Source organism: Sinocyclocheilus anshuiensis, unplaced genomic scaffold, assembly GCF_001515605.1.
Source record: "Sinocyclocheilus anshuiensis isolate Anshui unplaced genomic scaffold, SAMN03320099.WGS_v1.1 scaffold640, whole genome shotgun sequence".
In the NCBI taxonomy this organism is placed as follows: Eukaryota; Metazoa; Chordata; class Actinopteri; order Cypriniformes; family Cyprinidae; genus Sinocyclocheilus; species Sinocyclocheilus anshuiensis.
The window spans coordinates 699,971-719,685 of record NW_015554127.1 but is presented as its reverse complement, the minus strand read 5'-3'; the positions used below and the strand labels follow the sequence as shown (position 1 = coordinate 719,685).

General features: G+C 36.2%; 1 protein-coding gene across 1 annotated transcript in view; it reads right to left on the bottom strand.

Annotated features, from left to right (window-relative positions):
- The window catches only part of LOC107670182 (teneurin-2-like), a 613,574-nt gene that overhangs the window by 592,373 nt on the left and 1,486 nt on the right, over nt 1-19,715 (bottom strand). The window lies entirely within an intron of this gene.

Sequence of the window (19,715 nt, the reverse complement as noted above, 5' to 3'; positions counted from 1 at the left end):
TTGACACTCTGTTTCAAGGGACAAGGGGAAGGGGTAGGCGGAGGGGTAGGGGTATAAAATAGAATTGGGATTGGGCCTTAATGTCATAAAAAGTCTTCAATACATGAAATGGTAAAACAAACGTCTTAATGATCAATTTTAAGGCGTCTTATATTTTGGGGATGGAAAAATATAAATCGCGATACAGCCTATTGATATTAAACTTTAAAAGGCTATGATTTCATAAAAAAAAAAAAAAAAGAATGTGACAAAACAAGGAGAACTCTACCATTTAAATGCTGTATTTTTGCATAATTTACAATGCACAATAATGCATAACATGAGTATGTAATTAAATGTAATAGTAGCCTATGTAATTAAAATGAATAAATAAAAACATTGTTAAAAATCACACATTATTTGTTATTAGTCACATTTGTGCCGTGGGTAATAGGAGGATTTTCCACCCGGCTACCACCACAAGAATATTTCAAACCTGTGGGAAGCACTGCATTCCTAAAAATTACTTGGTTGTGTCCTAGGGGTTATAACACGTTCAAATGTGGAACCCCCACTATTTCTTGTACAAAATTATACATATTTAATTAGAAATTCTGAAAATGTAAAAAAATGCTCCAGTAAAAGGGGCTCATTTGTTTAACTGCGCATTAACTTACTTTAACTACAGTAAAGTTCTAAATTTTGGGGTTCTGATGCTCCAAGATGTTTTTGAGAGAAGTCTCTTATGCCACCTAAGGTAAAACATTAATATTGTCAATACTATTACAGCTTAAAACAACTGTCCTCCATTTTAATATATTTTCAAATGTCATTTATTTATGTGATGTCATAGCTGCATTTTCAGTAGTTCATTACTCCAGTCTTCAGCATCACAAAACTACTGAAAACAGTTTTTTTGATAACCATGATTTTTGGGTTGATAGAAAGATTTGTTCTTTCAAGCTGTTCTTTCAATAGAACAGCATTTATTTGAGAAATAAGAGAAGTGCACATTAAACTCTCTCTCTCAGTTGCATTATCATCAACATACAGCGAATTACACAAAACACTTATTACAACTAACAGTAAACAAATATATACAGATCTCATGCCTTTTCGGGGGGTGCTTAATAAACTGACAAACTTTAAATCTGAAGAACTGCGTGCTTTCATTACCCATATAGCTGCTCCGTAGACTAGAAAATCCGTCAAAATAAGAGTCCCGCCTTGGTAATGGAGATCTCATACATATTTAAACTTACAAAAAATATTAAAATGTATACAAAAACAAATTAGAAGATTAATCATAATAAAGTCATTAATATGTATTTAATTTATGCAGTGTGTTATTTTACATTTGTTTACTTTATTTCTGTACCTGAAAACTGTTAAACCTACCTAAAAAGCACTGTTTATTTAATATGTATCTTTGTTCTCTTGTATTTATGTAGGCCTGCTGAATGTTAAATGAATCCAATCCATGTTCATTAGAAATTATTTGATGATGCAGCAATAAAACTGCTAGTATAATTTAATGCAGGTGTTTTTGAACTTTGCTGATTTAAAACATGATCAAAATACTATCTATTCAAAATACTATTATACTATCCAAAATTTAAAATAAGAGAGGAAGTGACAAATATCGGTATCTGTATCAGTATCGGCCACAAAAAATCCTATCGGTGCATCCCTAGTTCTGAGTCATTTCACAAGCGTTTTATAATTTATATCGGTGCATCCCTAATATATATATATATATACACACACACACACACACACACACACATACATAAGACAATGTACTTTACTATACTTTTTGAATTACGTTACAATTTATAATAAAACTGACCCATCACATTTGTTAACATTTCATGCCATGTTAATGTTAGCATTACATAATTTAATCATTTATCTGTTAAATATACATTCACAAAACTGTAAAAAACAACTCACAAAAAGGCTGATTCACCACCAAAGACCCCAAAACTACCTATATGAAACTGTTACACACCACCTCTGTCAAGATAGGCCGAGGCATGTTGAGGTCATGGGGCAAATTGTGTGTATGGGCTGGTGCCATTACCTGCAGATATCTGACACACAATAATGAGTCGACATGGCCCTCCACTCCTCTATATCAACTGTAATTGTGTTGAATGCCCCACAAAGCGCCGTCATTACCTGACAGACGGCTCATAATTTACAGCCCATTTAGTTTGGCGCTACCCGCCGCTGTGTTTGCCGCAGAGAGGGAACGGGCCTAGGTCGGATGAGGATGCTGATGCTCCAAGAAGCAAGAGGCACAGTTTACAGATGTCATTAACACAAATAACTGCACGGAACGAATGCCTGATTCCTGATTAGCCAGTCTGTATACGCATTAGCAAACGCAGCACAAGGCACATATCGGAATACCAAAGCCCTGTTTGCTGTCAGTGGGCCTGCCCTAGATCAATAACACATATTTATTCAACATTATTACAGCGAGAACCATGTCTGAGTCAGCACATATGACAAGCGGAGATGTGGGAAAGTTTGTGAAATGTTCACAAGGTCAAATACTTTTTTTGAATAGGCACCCAGAGAACTGAATCAGAGCATATTCTGGGTTCTGATATTCATGTGCGTCTTTAAGCGAGAGCAAATAGCTTTCACTCATATATACACTTTCAGTCCCACTGAATGTCATTCTCTCTTTTTATACAAATCTGTTCAAACAGGGCTGATTCTAAACAGTGCAGTTCCATTCAGAAACAAATGACTCATGTCAGCTGGTCCTTTTCATTAATCATTCTAAAAGAATTACATACTAGCGAGTTACCATTTGATGGTTCCTTTAATGAATGAACATGGTTACTGAATGAACATCAAGTTTCAGTGATAGATTATTTAATAAAATATAATATTTTAATAAAGTAACTTCGGTGAGATGAGCTTCTTTTTTTTTTTCCTTTGGATATGTTAAGTTCAGCGCTGCTTTGTTTACAGCGGAAACCAGGAAACACTTTAAGCGCCACCTGCTGTCAGAGAGTGAATCTGTCTCATTCAGCTCGTCTGCTGTTTCATGCAGATATTTTTATTTATAGTTTCACAAAACTGAAGTCAAACCATTCTGTTTTTGCTTCAAATTTCGAAACTATACAATCTAATTTAGTTTAAAAACTGCTCATGTTGCATGTATGCAGCATCTTTGTTTGGATCATGATTAAAATGCAGTGGTTGCCTCTAATTTTAAAAGGAAAGAGCACAGAGAAAGCCTTAGTTTGTTTATATGATGATATTTATTTGTTAAAAAAAATTATAATAATCGTGAATCGAATCGAATCGTGAAATCAAAACCGTGAATCGAATCGAATCGTGAGTCGAGTGAATCGTTACATCCCTAATATGTACACTCTTAAAAAATGCTGGGTTATATTTGTTTAATTCAGTTCAGCCTGTTGGGTCATTTTATTGGATTATTTTGATAATTTTCACCCAGGTGCTGGGTATATTTGTGTAATTCAGCTGCTGGGTCAATTTCACTGATAATACAAATGACGAACCCCATCACACATCTACCCAGTGCTGGGTAAATGTAACCCAATGTTGGGTAGTCTGTGCCAAACCGGTTAAAACTGGATACATTTGTCAAAGGTTATTTTGTGTTCTGTTCTGTGAGAAAACTTCCTGAGGGAAATATTCCTGAATGAAATGAAGGTTTGTATTGCATTGCTTTGAACATTAGCCTTCTACAAATGCAGCATACACCAGATCTACGCTCATATGGTAACACTTTAGTTTAGGGACCAATTCTCACTATTAACTAGTTGCTTATTACCCTGCATATTACTAACTTATTGGCTGTTTATTAGTACTGTAAGCATATATCCATGTCCTATTCTGCATGATCATATTTTAGATCCCTTAATCCTACCCCATACCTAAACTTAACAACTACCTTACTAACTATTAATAAGCAGCAAATTAGGAGTTTATTGAAGGAAAAGTCAGAGTTAATAGTTAGTTAATAGTGAGAATTAGTCCCCAAATTAAAGTGTCACCAAATATCATAACATGGATATATAGCAGAAATTTTAGAGTCCATTATTTAAAATGATCTAAGCTTCAATATCATGTTGTTTGACCCAGCATTATGTAATAAATAAATAAATAAAAATGTTAAAAAATACAACCCAGGCAGGGTTAAATGAGTTACCCAGCAAATTGGTTAAATGGATTATAAACCCAACAAGCTGATATTTAACCCAGCCTGTGTTCTGTGCAATATTTACCCAGCAATGGGCTGACAAATAACCCAGCAATGGTCATTTTTAACCCAGTATTTTTTAGAATGTAATCGAAATGGACATAACTGAAATAGGGCCAGATGTATTGAACTCAGAGCTTGTGATTAGAAATCGAAAGAGGAAATCGGTATCTTAAAACAGTATCATGATTTTGCCAATTTCAGTACCTGATTGGGAAGACAATGTGCTGCTGTTCAGCACAGAAGGCAGCGTGAAGCGTATTATGCACAAGTTATGCACATTATAAATATTGTGACATTAAGCCTGTTACTATAATTTATTTATAATATAAAACCAGATGGGATGTTCAACAAAGGGCAAGTCATCTGCACCCTTTGTATGGGAGAACTAAATTATCATCCAAAGCCTAACAAGTATGAAACATCATCATTTGTCATTTATGAGACAACAATCAGACAACACAGGAAAAAATCTAAATACATGGGGGAAATTGTATTTAATCAGTGTGTGCAGATTTAGGGTGTACTCACACTAAACACAGTTGCTTTGAACCGAGCCCGAGTGTGATTAAATGATGACAGTAGCGCACACAAAATAGTAGCTGAACCCAAATGAACCGTGCTCTGGCCCACCTCTTCCAAGCTGGCCAGGGATGGCTAAACGAATCACACTAGTCAAACGAACCAGGCTTTTGGAGTCAAACAGATCGCCTAGTGCGAGTACACCCTTATATGCATAAATTTGTTTTCTTTCCTTAAAAATGAACTGCAAACATTGCATAAATTATTTTTTATTTCACCAGTCATAAAGGCTCTTTATTTGTTGCCTAAGACATACATTCTGTACACCGAATCCAACATACCAGCAGCTTGTATCATACTGAAGACAAAATTTTGGTATCAATCCAAACCTATCATCGACTCGTCTTAACAATCGAAAACATTTGCTTGGACTCAATCACCAGCATCCCAGACTTGCTCATTTGACTCGTCTTGGGGAGCTTATTGCAAAACAAATCATTTGTAATGGCGGGAGTTTGTTCAATAAAGCTGATTTACGCCTGGCCTGATAATTTATCTCCTCTCATTAACCCGGGCCGCTGCTGGCAAAATTCGAATTTGGACAATAAAAATTTAATCACCATTTTCAGACTCTCAAAGAGAATAGCAATAAGCATTTCCATGCAGGAAGCACATTAATGTTAAGCGGATATAGCTGGTCTTCCATGACACCCTTTTTTCTGCTGCTTGAGCGAGTTGCTGCCGTTGATTCAGCTCTGACCTTCTTCTCGTCAAAGTCAAATGGTTTTGTGCCACATGCATGCTCTCCATTTCCCTATGTGAATCAACAAACAAGCTCCGCTTCGCCACTACTCTGAGGACGTAAAATTTACTGCTGCAAAATAACCATACAACAATGAAAGCGCATCAATGTCCTGTTACAAATTTACCAGTTATAAAATGGAAGGCATTTCATGAGATCTCCTTGGAGAAATTTAAGTAACATTTAATAACTTTCAGTGATTACATTAGCACATGCCTAACACACCATTAGTTAAAGCTAACATGGAATGGCATTCGCAGACCATTGTACTCATCTAGTGTGACATACTTGACAAGAAATTGAGTGAAAAAAGTAGGGCAAAATTAGATTTTATCCATTGTGAAGAGGGCTCTTGATATCCGAATGCAAGTTTACAGTCAATTTTGGATAAAACTTTTGTCCAAGTAATCAGGCCACATTTTGAACTCTATGTGCTGGAAAATCTAGATGGTTCCGGAATGTGTAAATTAATTTAATTTAATGTATTAATTTGATTTGCTGCTCAATAAATATTTCTTATTATCAATGTTGAAACCAGTTTTGTTGCTTAAAGGGGTCATATGATGCGATTTCAAGTTTTCCTTAATGTACAGTATTTGAAAAATAATGTGCTTTTTGAACATTAAAGCATGTCAACATATTCTGTTACACCAAATACACAAAATAATGATCTTTAAAAAAGCATCATATGACCCCTTTAATATTTTTGTTGAACCCATGATACATATTTCTCAGGAGTCTGGTGAATAGAAAAACCGAATGAACAGCATTTACTTGAAATAGATTTAATATCACTTCTGATTAATTTAACGGGAACTTGTTGATTTAAACTGGGGAAAAAAAACACTCTTTTGAATTTGAAATGGTAGTGTATATTCAGATCTTAATGTACATGAACTACTGATCTCTTAAGCATTATGTTTGACAATGACTGATTCATCAAATAATAAATAACTTAATAAATTATAGTTAATTAACATTTTTACCAAATGTTAACTAAAAATATTATAGGCTATAAAGGTTCTTTATCTTCCGAGGATGTTTCAGTGAAGGTCGGAGCACATATGACTTCCTCAGAGACCTCCAGGATTGGCTGAGAGCTGCCTAATGATTTGGAATGATAAGCGGAGTGTAAACAGCTGGTGGGGGTGCTGGGGTGATGACATCGAGAAACTGAGTGTCCTTGGACACCAGGAACAGCTGTAAGACAATACACACCCTCCAAACAAAATTATGCCATCCACTCTCCCCTTCTCTCTCCAACCACTGCACCTAAAAGACACATGTCACGGTAGAGGAAGAGACTGCTTACAAAAGCCGCCAAAAGTCTATCATGCAACCATTCAAATCATACCAGCTAACAAACTTTGTGTGTTGTTATGCATCCAAATCCTCTACAGCTCACATTAATGAACTGGCTCCAGACACATGCCAAGCGTTCCTGAGGACGAGACTGTTCCCCTCTTCATCCTGGAGCTAAGACTGTCCTCTCTTCTCCGTAATGAGTTTGGACCCGTTCCAGGGCCCAGCACGAGCTTTACTGTATAATGTGTCTTCAATGGTCCGCCGGTGACAAGCTCACTAATTCACTCCCCATGATTGCAGAACTACTCCCATTAAATGTTCAGGAAGAACTGCTGATGAGACAGTTAGATGGGATGTCAGATGAAAAACAGAGAAGAATCCCCCAACGTCTGCCATGCATAGCTCTGCATGCCTTCTTTCTTCTTTATTCACTCTTTTGTCATGAGTACAATAATGAAATAACTGATTACTTCCTTTATAAAGCCAGTTTTGACAGTTATCTCAATATAACCCAAAATAATTTCAATGCAAATAGTACGTAAATGAACAAGAAAACATGACTCTACAGACATTTATCTGTGCACCTCTAAAACATCGCTCTAATATTGTTTTCTATGACTTCTGTCACATGATTTTGACACATTATCTTTACATGCCTGTTTGCATTCTGTATTCAATTGTGCAGTGTACATATCAATCATACAAACGTATGTAATTCACATAGTACTGCAATGGAATAATATTATGACATACTGTCTTTGTCCCTGCTTGCATATTCATTCAACATCCAGAGATAACATGCATGACAAAATCCTCTGAAACAATATCTAAAACATTCCCACATTTTGATTGTACACTGATAACCACCACAACAGTTTCCCTTGAAGGTGTCAGAGTGGGAGAAAAAAAAATTGGGAAAGTTTTTTTTTTTTTTTTTTAGGTGGGAAAGAAATTAATACTTTTATTTAGCAAGAACGCATTTAACTGATCAGAAGTGACAGTAAAGACATTTATAATACTACAAAAGACTGAAATTTTACATAAATGCTGCTTTTGAACAGCACTGAACTTTTATCAATTGTTTTCAGCATTGATAATAATAAGAAATGTTTCTTGAGCAGCAAATCAGCATATTATATATTCTGAAGGATCATGTGACACTGAAGACTGGAGTAATGATGCTGAAAATTCTTTGCTTTGCCAAAAAGCTTTGCCACCACAGAAATAAATCACATTTTAAAATATACTGCAATAGAAAACAATTGTTTTAAATTGTAATAATGTCTTACAGTATTACTGTTTTCACTGTATTGCAGCTAGGGTTGCAAAGAGGTGGAAAAGTTCCGGTAAAGTTCCTGAAACTTTCCAAAAATCCCTGGAATATTCCAAAAAATCCTGGAACGTTTTCAAAATTTCTGGAATGTTTCTGAAATTTACTGGAAATTTTCCACCTTTTTGCAACCCTAATTGCATAAGAGCATAAGAGACTTTCAAAAATAGAGAAATCTTACCAACCCCAAACTTTTCAACAGTAGAGTAAATACCGCAACTACCATCTTAATCACAACCATAATAAAATAACTAACTTTTATGAGGGGTTTAACAGTTATGAACAACACAACGGCAACACTAATGTAAGTTCCAATGATCTGAAAATGCTCATCAAAGGAGACAAACTGCAATACTGATTTATTTCGGGCTGTAAGACACAAACAACTTTACTTAACTCGAGACTTTAACACTTTTATCACTTGTTCAAATATAGCCAATTAACTTGTGTTATGTCACAGCGCTTGAATAATGCAGTTTTCCTTTAAGAAATTCTGTTAAAATGACCACTGAGACAACTTATTGTCTCCACAATAGAGAAATCTTACCAACCCCAAACTTTTCAACAGTAGAGTAAATACCGCAACTACCATCTTAATCACAACCATAATAAAATAACTAACTTTTATGAGGGGTTTAACAGTTATGAACAACACAACGGCAACACTAATGTAAGTTCCAATGATCTGAAAATGCTCATCAAAGGAGACAAACTGCAATACTGATTTATTTCGGGCTGTAAGACACAAACAACTTTACTTAACTCGAGACTTTAACACTTTTATCACTTGTTCAAATATAGCCAATTAACTTGTGTTATGTCACAGCGCTTGAATAATGCAGTTTTCCTTTAAGAAATTCTGTTAAAATGACCACTGAGACAACTTATTGTCTCCACCTGACTAGGCCACTTAATATTTCTGCCAGTTGCAATATATGCAATATTTAGGAACATAATTAATTTCTTTTGTCCAACACAATTGGTTCATTAAAATGGGACATTGCCTCTTATCCTTTCTCCAAAGGTGTTCAATAATTTTCTATTCTACTGCTGGCCTATAAACAGGGTCTTTCCTGAAAGAGACAATCAAGAGCTATTCAATTATCAAGCTGGACTGGCTCCCTAACACAGAGTTCACTAACCTTACAACATCTAATTGAGTGAAGAATAATTCTCTTTCAAAAAAAACAAGCTATTTAACAGTCCACAATAATTACAGCTGGCATCAGTGGTTGAAAGAGGCTGAGCATGGCAAGAGACACTTCACATTTGTTGACAGATCTGTCTATCAATCTATTTGTATATCCATCATATGACCCCTTTAATCAGAATCCATATCATCATGTACACCAGCAATGGCACAGCAAAATGTAATCAGCCACTTGGTACTGGCCCCAAAAAAGACAGCAGTGAGATGGCTCTCTAAAGCCATCGTACACGGGTGTCGCATCGCATATTGAAAGAGAAATCCCAATCTCAATTCAGAGACCAATGCAGCAGTATAAATATTGATCTTCTCACTATCTCTCATTGGAATAATCACCAGAGGTCCATATACGTATCTATTTGTGTGGGACTGTTTGCAAGGCTGGCCAGACTGCAGCCAATGCACTAAAGTCCATTCAACATATAAACAAATACATCAGGGCTCTGTTTAAGCCAGCGCATGGGAACCAGCTCCTGCTGCAGTGTCATACTGCCACCTACTGCTGAAAACACTGACCGTGTATCATTACCACTTGAGATCAAAGCGTAGTTGCTTTGCCTCCCAAGTGACGATAGAGTGTTTAAGATATTAAATGAAAAGGAGGATGTGCCAATGAGGTTAAGCTATTCAATTAGACATAATTTTTAATGATATGTTGGGATGATCATCTTTTGGCTTCTTTCAAGAGGCTTTTAGAAGATCATTATGGATCTTCTTTTCTTATCATATAAACAGTATATTTAAAGTGTGTTTATTGATATTTTTAGGGGTAATAAAGCTAATCTTAATGTATTTTCTTTCTAAAACTGCTCATTAGATCCGATGCCAGGCCTTAAAGGGATAGTTCACCCAAATCATCATTTACTCACCTTACTCAACAGTTGCTGGTAGCCATTGACTTCCAAGGTATTTTTTCTTTTTATGGAAGTCAATGGGGACCAACAACTGTTATGTTACCAACATTCTTCAAAATATCTGCTTTTGTGTTCAACAGAAAAAACTAACTCATACATGTTTGGAACTTGAGGGTGAGTAAATGACACAGAATTGCAATTTTTGGGTGAACTATCCCTTTAAGTAATAAGAAGCCTGACTAGCGAATCATTAACCAGCGCAACAAGTATCTTACTGGTATTTTCCAGTTCGTCATTTGTTCGTGGTGATATTCTAGACATATTCACTCATATATTTTACTTTTACCACTTTGGAAATAATAGGAAGCTGGACTATCACCAATTTAAAACGGCGCCATCATACACTGTAGGTGTGTAAGCGGTGATTGGGCCTTTTCCCGTAGGGTATGGTGAAAGCGGTGGTTTGAAGTTAAGATTGACTCTGAGAGCAGTGAGACAGTCGGTCCTGCTCTATTCTCATAGATAATGAATCAGACAGTGGGCTGCTAGACTGTGTTTATGGGCGTTCAGAGGCGTAAAGCGGGACATGGGGAATTCATATTCACATATAACAGCCTGTGACACGCACAGAAATTACAGGGAGCGGCACGAAAGCAATGCGCCTATAGTGACTCGCACTTAAACTCGGGGGGAGAGGAGGATCAGGGATAGCAAATCGATTCAGCGCTCGCCATCCCCCGACCACCAAAGTCATTTTGGCTGCAGTAAAAGGAAATTCTATTACCAGTGACAAGTTTGTTTCATTTGCTCTATTGCTTTCATAGCCCAGACATTGACAATGTTGATGGTTTTTCAAATAAAATCATTTTACGTCAAGGCCATAGTGCTATCCTCCAGACCTGTCTAAATTGCTGTCTTCTTCTTATAGAGGTTTTGACACTAAAAATGCCATGGTCTGATTGATCTCCCAGGATCTCCCCTGGTGAAGTTATAAATAATAATAAATATCTGATAAATATCTGACCCCATGTGACCAGAAGCAGAGAACAGACTGGAAGGTCGATGCACACTTCTACTCAAAAGTTTGGATATAACTAACTCGTTATTCATTACATTCCTGAATCAACTTCATGATATAGGAACTACTTCAATACTGCTTAAAAAAAGCCACCGATGTATGTTGCACACTTGTTGAATGTTTTGCCTCAATTATCCAGTTCATTTCATCAACTAAAAATAAAATAACATTTAAAAAAATATATATATATCCACAAAAATAATTTCAAGAATTTAGGCATAAATCTTTAGATCAAAAGGCTAAGATCTGTCTCACATACACACACAGACAAAGAGGAAGTACTTAAATACTGTTTAAAAAAGCATTGTATGCTGGAAACTTGTTGACTGTTTTGCTTCCAATATCCAGTCCATTTCAATAAAAAAAATAAAATTATATTTTTATTAAAAAAAAATTATTAAAAGCATTTGGGCATAAATCTTTGGACCATAAGCTTAAGATCTCACACACACACACACACAATTCAAATAGGAAGTGCAATTTTCATTGCATTCTTGTCCCTTTGGCTTCAAACCCTTGAAAAGACACCCTTTATGAAGACCAAGATTCCTGCTGTATACAGTGTAATCCTTTTTTGATTTGTCTGCTGTTAAAGCCCATCCAGCTTTTTAGAGAAGCGCACACAAAGAGAGGACAGAGACAAAACAAGCCTGGGCAAACAGACGTCCAGAATTGAGAATGCTGGCTACAGAGGCATGATCCGGGTCTGATCCAGCACTTCAGACTGACATGATTCCCAGTAATGACAAATCTCTCATTGAGAGGCTGCAGGACTGACCAAAGAGCTCTCACACACACGCATACATCCTTAAAAAAACTTCATGTTTCAACACCTCAAGCTGCAAGGCCAAATAAACACCAAGTGGCAGTCAACCTTTCAAAAGCATGCTGAGATCGCTCACACCTGAATGCGCAACACACCATATTAAAGCCTTGCAAGAGATGTAGGGCAATAATAGTTTGTAATAATATTGCTACAGATCTTTAAGTTTAGTGTTTTCACATTGAAGCTATAATACATCACTGCAGCAGTATTTTAAAACTAAGTAGTTTAAGATTTGCCGTCACACAGCCTAATGATGGGACCATTCACAAAATTGGTGATCAAACACTGTGTGTATACACATATATATGAGAAGGTCATTTTAACTGTGTGCATGCATGCATTATCATTAAAAGACACAATTGTAACAGACCGGGTAGCTATTGAAAATAAGACCTTTTAACATGCCTCGCTCATTAGCGGTACATAAAGTACTTCAGACAATCTCATAGAGTGCAATAAAAAGGCTGTATCCTGCCTCCGGCAACCGTTTTCCACAAAGACACACATCTGCGATTAAAACTGAAATTTTTGCTTGATATTTACGCTGTGGGGTAAAAAGCAAACTTGTGGGATAAGACAATTTGGTGAGACACATTAATTGCACCAATGATTATCAGGCAAGATCTACTCCTGCTTCGTATTTATAGTTGTGTCCACTTTTCATTACGGTGTTCATTACCGGGTATAAATAATGTGCATAAATGTGCCTGCACCCTTCGACACACTCCATAATATTGCCAAGCAATATCCATCTTGTCTGAGGTTATCAGACATTACCTTACTGAATTATATCTATTAGTTGCTTCACAGCTTGCCTTGCCATCAGCCTCTTTCTGCAGCCATGACAGCATTAAGTTTTAACTTTATTGCATCTTCTTTACCCAACATACACCATTAATCTGCTTAATGACTACCATGACCCCTTTCATCCAATTTCATAAAATAAAACATATTAATAAAAGGCATTAAAGCTTCTATTGTACAGGATCTTCTAATAAATCAGAGAGCACTTTTCAAGGAAATGGCTGCACATAAAGGTCACTGGTTACCTTATTTATTTAATGTTAAGAGGGTTTTGTGCATTTGCACACAAAGATTAAATCAGAGGATATTTGATGTTTTTAAATGAAAGGAATTGCTTTGAAGATTGACAGAAGCCTTTTCACTCGTGACAAAAACATGACTTTTTTTGAAAATGTTGTCACGTTTTATCAAGACATGCATGTCCTGTTGGACACGTACACATTCGCTGCAAAAAGTCTGGAGACACTTGACTGAAATGTTTCTCATTACCAAAAAATCTTAATCTAATGGCTTAGCTTTAAATGTCTGAAACTATTTGTGCACATATAAACTGATCCCATGTACAAATGTACAGGTGCATCTCAATAAATTAGAATGTCGTGGAAAGATATTTCAGTTTTTCTTTTTTAATAAATCTGCAAAAATGTCAACGATTCTGTGTTTTTCTGTCAATATGGGGTGCTGTGTGTACATTAATGAGGAAAAAAATTAACAAATGATTTTAGCAAATGGCTGCAATATAACAAAGAGTGAAAAATTGAAGGGGGTCTGAATACTTTCCGTACCCACTGTATATGTGTATGTATAAATATATATATTCTAAAAATGTAGAAAATAGAAATAATTAAGTGTCTGAATGCCCCCGCCTCCTGTTGTCTTCTCAAATCAAAATCTCAAAATCAAAAGACATTTGTTTAGAACTGTTTTGGACTGTTTTTGCCTGTAAATGGTGCTTGATCTGTGCATATTTCTCTCCTGATTCAGACAAGATGACTTCTTTCCTCTGGAGAAAGCAATATTATGGATTGAGAACTATTTTAATAGAGGACTCATATTTTAGCCAGAACAGCCTGAAGTTAAATACGTCTTTATAATGGATTTGTTTGTTACCAACACACAGCTTTTCACTTCACAAGACATTCATTGATGAACTGGAATCATGTGGTTTACTTGTGGATTATTGTGATGTTTTAATCAGCACAAATTCCCATTCACTGCAGTGGATCCAGTGAAGAACCAAACTCATCTATATCTTGGATGACCTGAGGGTGAGTACATTTTCACCAACCTTTGTAGTTTTTGGATTAACTATTTATTTAAGAAAATATGCATAACAAAAACTATAACCTAATTAAACATGGTGTCTGTCAACCTAACCTGGTGATTTCCATCGATATAATATTGTAAAATCTCCATTCCAATCACTGTAGTTCCTTGTGGCCTTGCTGTGTGCATAATTATGTGATCTGATTAATAAGAACACGAGAGAACTGAAACCTGCCATATGCACGCTTTAAAATACACATTATGATCTGCAAACCTGGCAAGTGCTGAGATCAGGAGTTATGGCGTTCACTGCCCTGAGTCTGAGGCCTTTGAAATCATCTACAGACAGGAAAGACTAATCCCTTTGATCAGGGCCTGCCTGACACCTCGTCATAATTTGTCCTGAGGTCCAAAACACTGGGCAAAGACATAATTAAACTAACATCACACACCGTGCATTCATAAATCTGAAGTTTTCAGTGACAGTACTGCAAGTGGTTAAGACAAATCCAAATTATATAATATTTTATTACCATAAAAATAATCCACTAACTTACACTTTTTTTATTCAGTGAAATAATTTAGATTTCAATAGAGCTTGTGTGGGGAAAAAAATAAGAGACTTATCAAACAGCTCTGTGCAGGGGCAAAGGGTAGGAATTTTAAAAGGGGTCAGGACCAGGGGTGTACAGCTATGGGACGGGAGCGATACAGTATCAGCAATATTTCTAACAAAGGCAATGAATCAAAGAACTACCAGCTATTAAATCTTGCAGACCTTTTTCACTTGAAAACTCTCCCAAAAAGACATTAACAAATAAAAAAATATGTATGTGAATCTTTATGTGAAACTTCTTTAAAAAATTTTAAAAAAAATTAAAAAAAATACATTTTAGACAAATATGGCAATAACCACATGAAAATATACACATGAAAACCTCTTAAAGAACTAATAATCTTTTAAAAGATCATTACACTATGTTTTTATGTTCCATACACACTGCAAAAAGCATATTCACTAATTTCAAGATAAGCAAAATATACCCAGATAGACCCCATAAATGTGAGCCAACTCAATTGGCCTCTCATAAATTAACCACGCATTAATACCATGCATATTCAAACTGTACTACCACCCACTCTAATATCTATATTCAAAGAGGAGTGAGTGCCTTTTAAAATTTCACAGGTGATCAGAGGAATTTAATCGCTATGCATTGCATCCAGTTCCAGGCACGTTAGCTGGTGTTGATTTTAATATCAAAGCCTATTCGCCATCAAGAGCAGAACTCGAGATCTCATTACCCGGCCATGATAGACGAGAGGCAGAGCGCACCTACCACACGCCTCAGACACCCACCCACCTGCTAACACAAGCCTCTAAGTGACAGTGGATCAGAGCGGAGCTCCTCAACTGGTGGCACTGTGACCTCTTCTAAAAGGGTCATGGACAAAAACAAAAATGCAAATGCAAGCAAAAATGCTACTAAGCATATAATCTTTAAAATTATTGAGTTTATCAACTTAAAACGAAAACGAAACCATTTCCCATATCGATTGATGTCAAAGGCTGAGAGTCCAATCAAACTTTACAATGATATTTTGACAAATATTTATATAACTTGGTGAAAGCGAGCTAAAAGACATAAGCATGAAACAAGATTTTTGACATGACCTCTTGCTTTAACCTTTGAAGAAATAAAAAATTTTTTTTTTACCTTCCACCATTCCTATACTACTGATAAAAGACAAAAGCGCCAAATAAATAAATCAATTCAATTAATTAATAAATTTATAATTTTTAACAAAAAAACATTAATAATTCAATATATATATATATATATATATATATATATTCAAATTATAAGGGGATGTGTAATTTAAGATGACAAATCCTCTGCATAAGTGAGTTTTTAATAGTAAATAAGTTACATTTTATGTGGTGAAGCATAAATAAATGCAGAAAAAGTCAATAATTCTGGATTAATTGCAACAGAACTACTGTATTATTTTGTACAATTATTTATGAGAATACAGAGTCAATATTTCTGTTAAGCCATGTTCAACGATGCTGTGCAAAATATACATGCTATTCAGTTTTAGTAATACGCTACTGAGGCCTTTTGTGTACATAGAAAAAGTCTTAGATCTTTGAGTTCAGCTCATGAAAAATGGGGGCAAAAACAAAAGTGTTGCGTTTATAATTTTGTTCAGTGTAGTTGTAAGTGTTGCTCTTGTTCCTATCATTATCATTACCAATAAGTGTAAAGTGATTCATTAATTAGTTAATTAATTCATTATTTTTTAAATAATTGTTTCTGTGAGTACTTCCAGCATTCCTATGACTATCCTATTAATAAAAGCAAAGTGCCAAATAAATAAATAAATAGTTTTTAAGTGCTTTCAGCATGCCACTATCCTATTGAGAAATTAATAAATTAATTAAAACAATTTTAAATATATCATTTCTTTTTCTATGACAAACAGTTTTGGTACTCGGTTGGGTCACCCAAAGTTATCCAAAGAAAAGACGTCCTGACTTTGATCGTCCTCTCAGGTCAGGATTAATAGTCCTTCTTAATGAGTGCAACTGTTGTTACATATATGATTAACACCAGGAGCTCAATTTGGCTAGGTGTCACAATTTGCCATGGACTAGTAATGTCTTTGAGGCATGTGGTCACTGCTGATGAGGGGGAGACACATTAAGCCTGTTTCAATAATTAACATAAAAAAGCAAAAGACATTCCAGCCCTACCCTTGACATTCCCTCAGTGAGGCGCAAGATGAGTTGCAAAATGATTTAATTTAAGAAATTACAAAACAGCAGGACTCAGGAGCCCCACAGGTAGCACAGACTGAATCTCTCCCTTGCAACTTTAAAACATAGATGTTGAACAAAGACGGCGTGAAGCTTGAAAGGATAATTCTGTCCTGCACTATGCCTACAATGAGATTTGGTTCAGTGTTCTATTTGGCCTCCTGTGGAGTGGTTTCGAATGGAAGGACAACACCATGTGCCTTTGCAAAAAAAATCTGAATCTTATTTCACACAAGGATCAGCCCTCATCAGCACATCAAAGACTCCTTACTGCATTAGCATTCGACTGAAGTGAGCTTAAACTTCTGCTACACTACACGGACCCATACAAATGATCACCAGCTAATGGCCACAGCTAGACGGCCAAACACATGAAACCGTGCCGAAAAGCCTCAAGCCAATAATTCATAAAATGCTGAATGTTCTGATATAAATCTGGCAATTCGGCAGAATCTCAGACTTTATAGCCAACGAATCCAAAGGAATACGTCTATTTCACTCTATAACACCTCAAAGAATAATATTTCCATCATGTAATGGCGGCTGACACTTATTTTAAAGAAAAGTCAAGGTGAAGTGCCATTTTAACACACTCATCCCAGCACAACTGAGACATTTATTTATGCCATATCAGCATCAAAGGCTATATTTAGAGCAAGCTCCAAAATAATAACATTTAGAATGTGGACATGTATAGCGCTCACCATATATATACACATACACATCTAATTCATTTCAAACTCAATTTTCCCAAATAAAATCAGACGAATCAGTGAATCTTTGTCAGATTTTGCTAACTTCATGAGACAAAAGACAAGCATTGATGGTTTTAAACGATCATAGGTTAATGATAAAGAACTTAAATTTAGATTTAACTGACCATTCTGACTTCTGTAAATTTGTTTGAAAATAACAGATACATTCATTCCATTTGCCACTTTTTGTAAATGTATAAATTCTATATGGGTTTGACAACTGAGACAACTGTAAGTAAGCCATCGTTGTTTGTAATGCCTGTTTGGAAAAATTTTTTGTTATCTTATGATTATTGACTAAATACTTCACCTTTAAGGAAAAACCAGTTACCCTGTTAGAAAAACAACCTACTGGTACATACTCTTGACAACCTGATAATTGCATTTTTGGGGTTAAAATAATTGAATTTACATATTTTTAGAATAAACACTCAAAACCTTCAAATGGAGGAAGTTGAAAAGAGAAGCTGGTCATTCCAAATCTGTGATTTCTAGAATATTGCAGCTTTAAAATGACACTAATTCATTCAAGTACCCCAAAAAGGCTGGTCGTCCACGTAAGACAAATGCACGAGAAGACAGTATAATGCAGAGACTCTCAACAGGGAATCGGTTCAACACTGCAGCTGGAATTGCTCGCCAGTTCAGCACTGAACAGGGCAAGGATCTGCCTCGGCACGTTTAAGGCCCTGTCCACACGAACAGGTATTTTCAAAAGCGCAGCTTTTTCTATGCGGTTTGGCCGTTCGTCCAACCACCAGGTCACTGAAACCGAACATTTCTGAAAACTCCTGCCAGGGTGAAGATTTTCAAAAACTCCGGTTGCAGTGTTATCGTGTAGACAGCGAAAGCGGAGTTTTTGGCTTGTGACGTCGGAGCATGTGCTGTTATCTCCACCTACTGGAAACTTTTTCAGGCTTCTGATTGGCCAACATGACTTTACGGTTGAGATTATATCGCCACCTGTTGGCTTGGCATGCTCTTGACAGTGCTTCATAGCATGCTTTTGCGTAGAGAAGTCGACTGAAAGCGCACCTCTGCAGTGACCAAGCCTCTCATCAGCAGAGAGAATCAAAAGGCTAGGCTCACCTTTGCTGAGAAGCATGTTATGTGGAGAGAGGAGAACTGGTCCAAAGTTCACTTTAGTGATGAGAGCAGGGGTAATTTATTTGGGTCTGATGGGAAACATTTTGTTCGGCGTCAAACTGGGGAAAGACTGAACCCCAAGTGCATAAATAAGTCGTAAAGAGAGGTGGAGGAGGAAGAGTCATGGTTTGGGGGATGTTTTCTGCAGCAGGAGTTGGGCCTCTTATACAGATACATGGTAAATGCAAATGTTTATCAGAACCTCATTCAGCAACATGCAGTTCCTTCCTTGTAAGCATCTCCCAATCAGCCTGCAATTTTCATGCAAGACAATGCACCCGTCATACTGCAAAACGGGTAATGCAGTTCATTGAAGATAAGAACATTGAAATGATGAACGGCCCAGAGATCTAAACCCAACTGAAGATCTCTGGAAAATCCTTGGCAACAAAGTTATGGCTAAGAAGAGCGGAGCAAGATCACACCAGAGCAGTGTGAGAAACTAGTGATGTCCTGCGGCCGCAGATGTGCTGAAGTCATTCAAAGCAGGGGCCTCTACAATTCCTACTGATTTCTGACAGCTGTAACCCTCTAAAATGTTAGTTGTAATTTTCTTTTGTGCTACAGTGGTTAATGTTCTCTAATTCTGATCACTGTGTATTCCACAAAATAAAGGTTTTTGTTGAAATACCTTAGATATTTTGTGAAACATGTTAGTAGAACAGTGGTATACGCACTGCTAATATTCCTTCAAATTTTGAGCGATATTTCAGAAAAAATTAAGTATTTATAGATTGTTCTTTAATTTTGATCTCCACTGTGTGTGTGTGT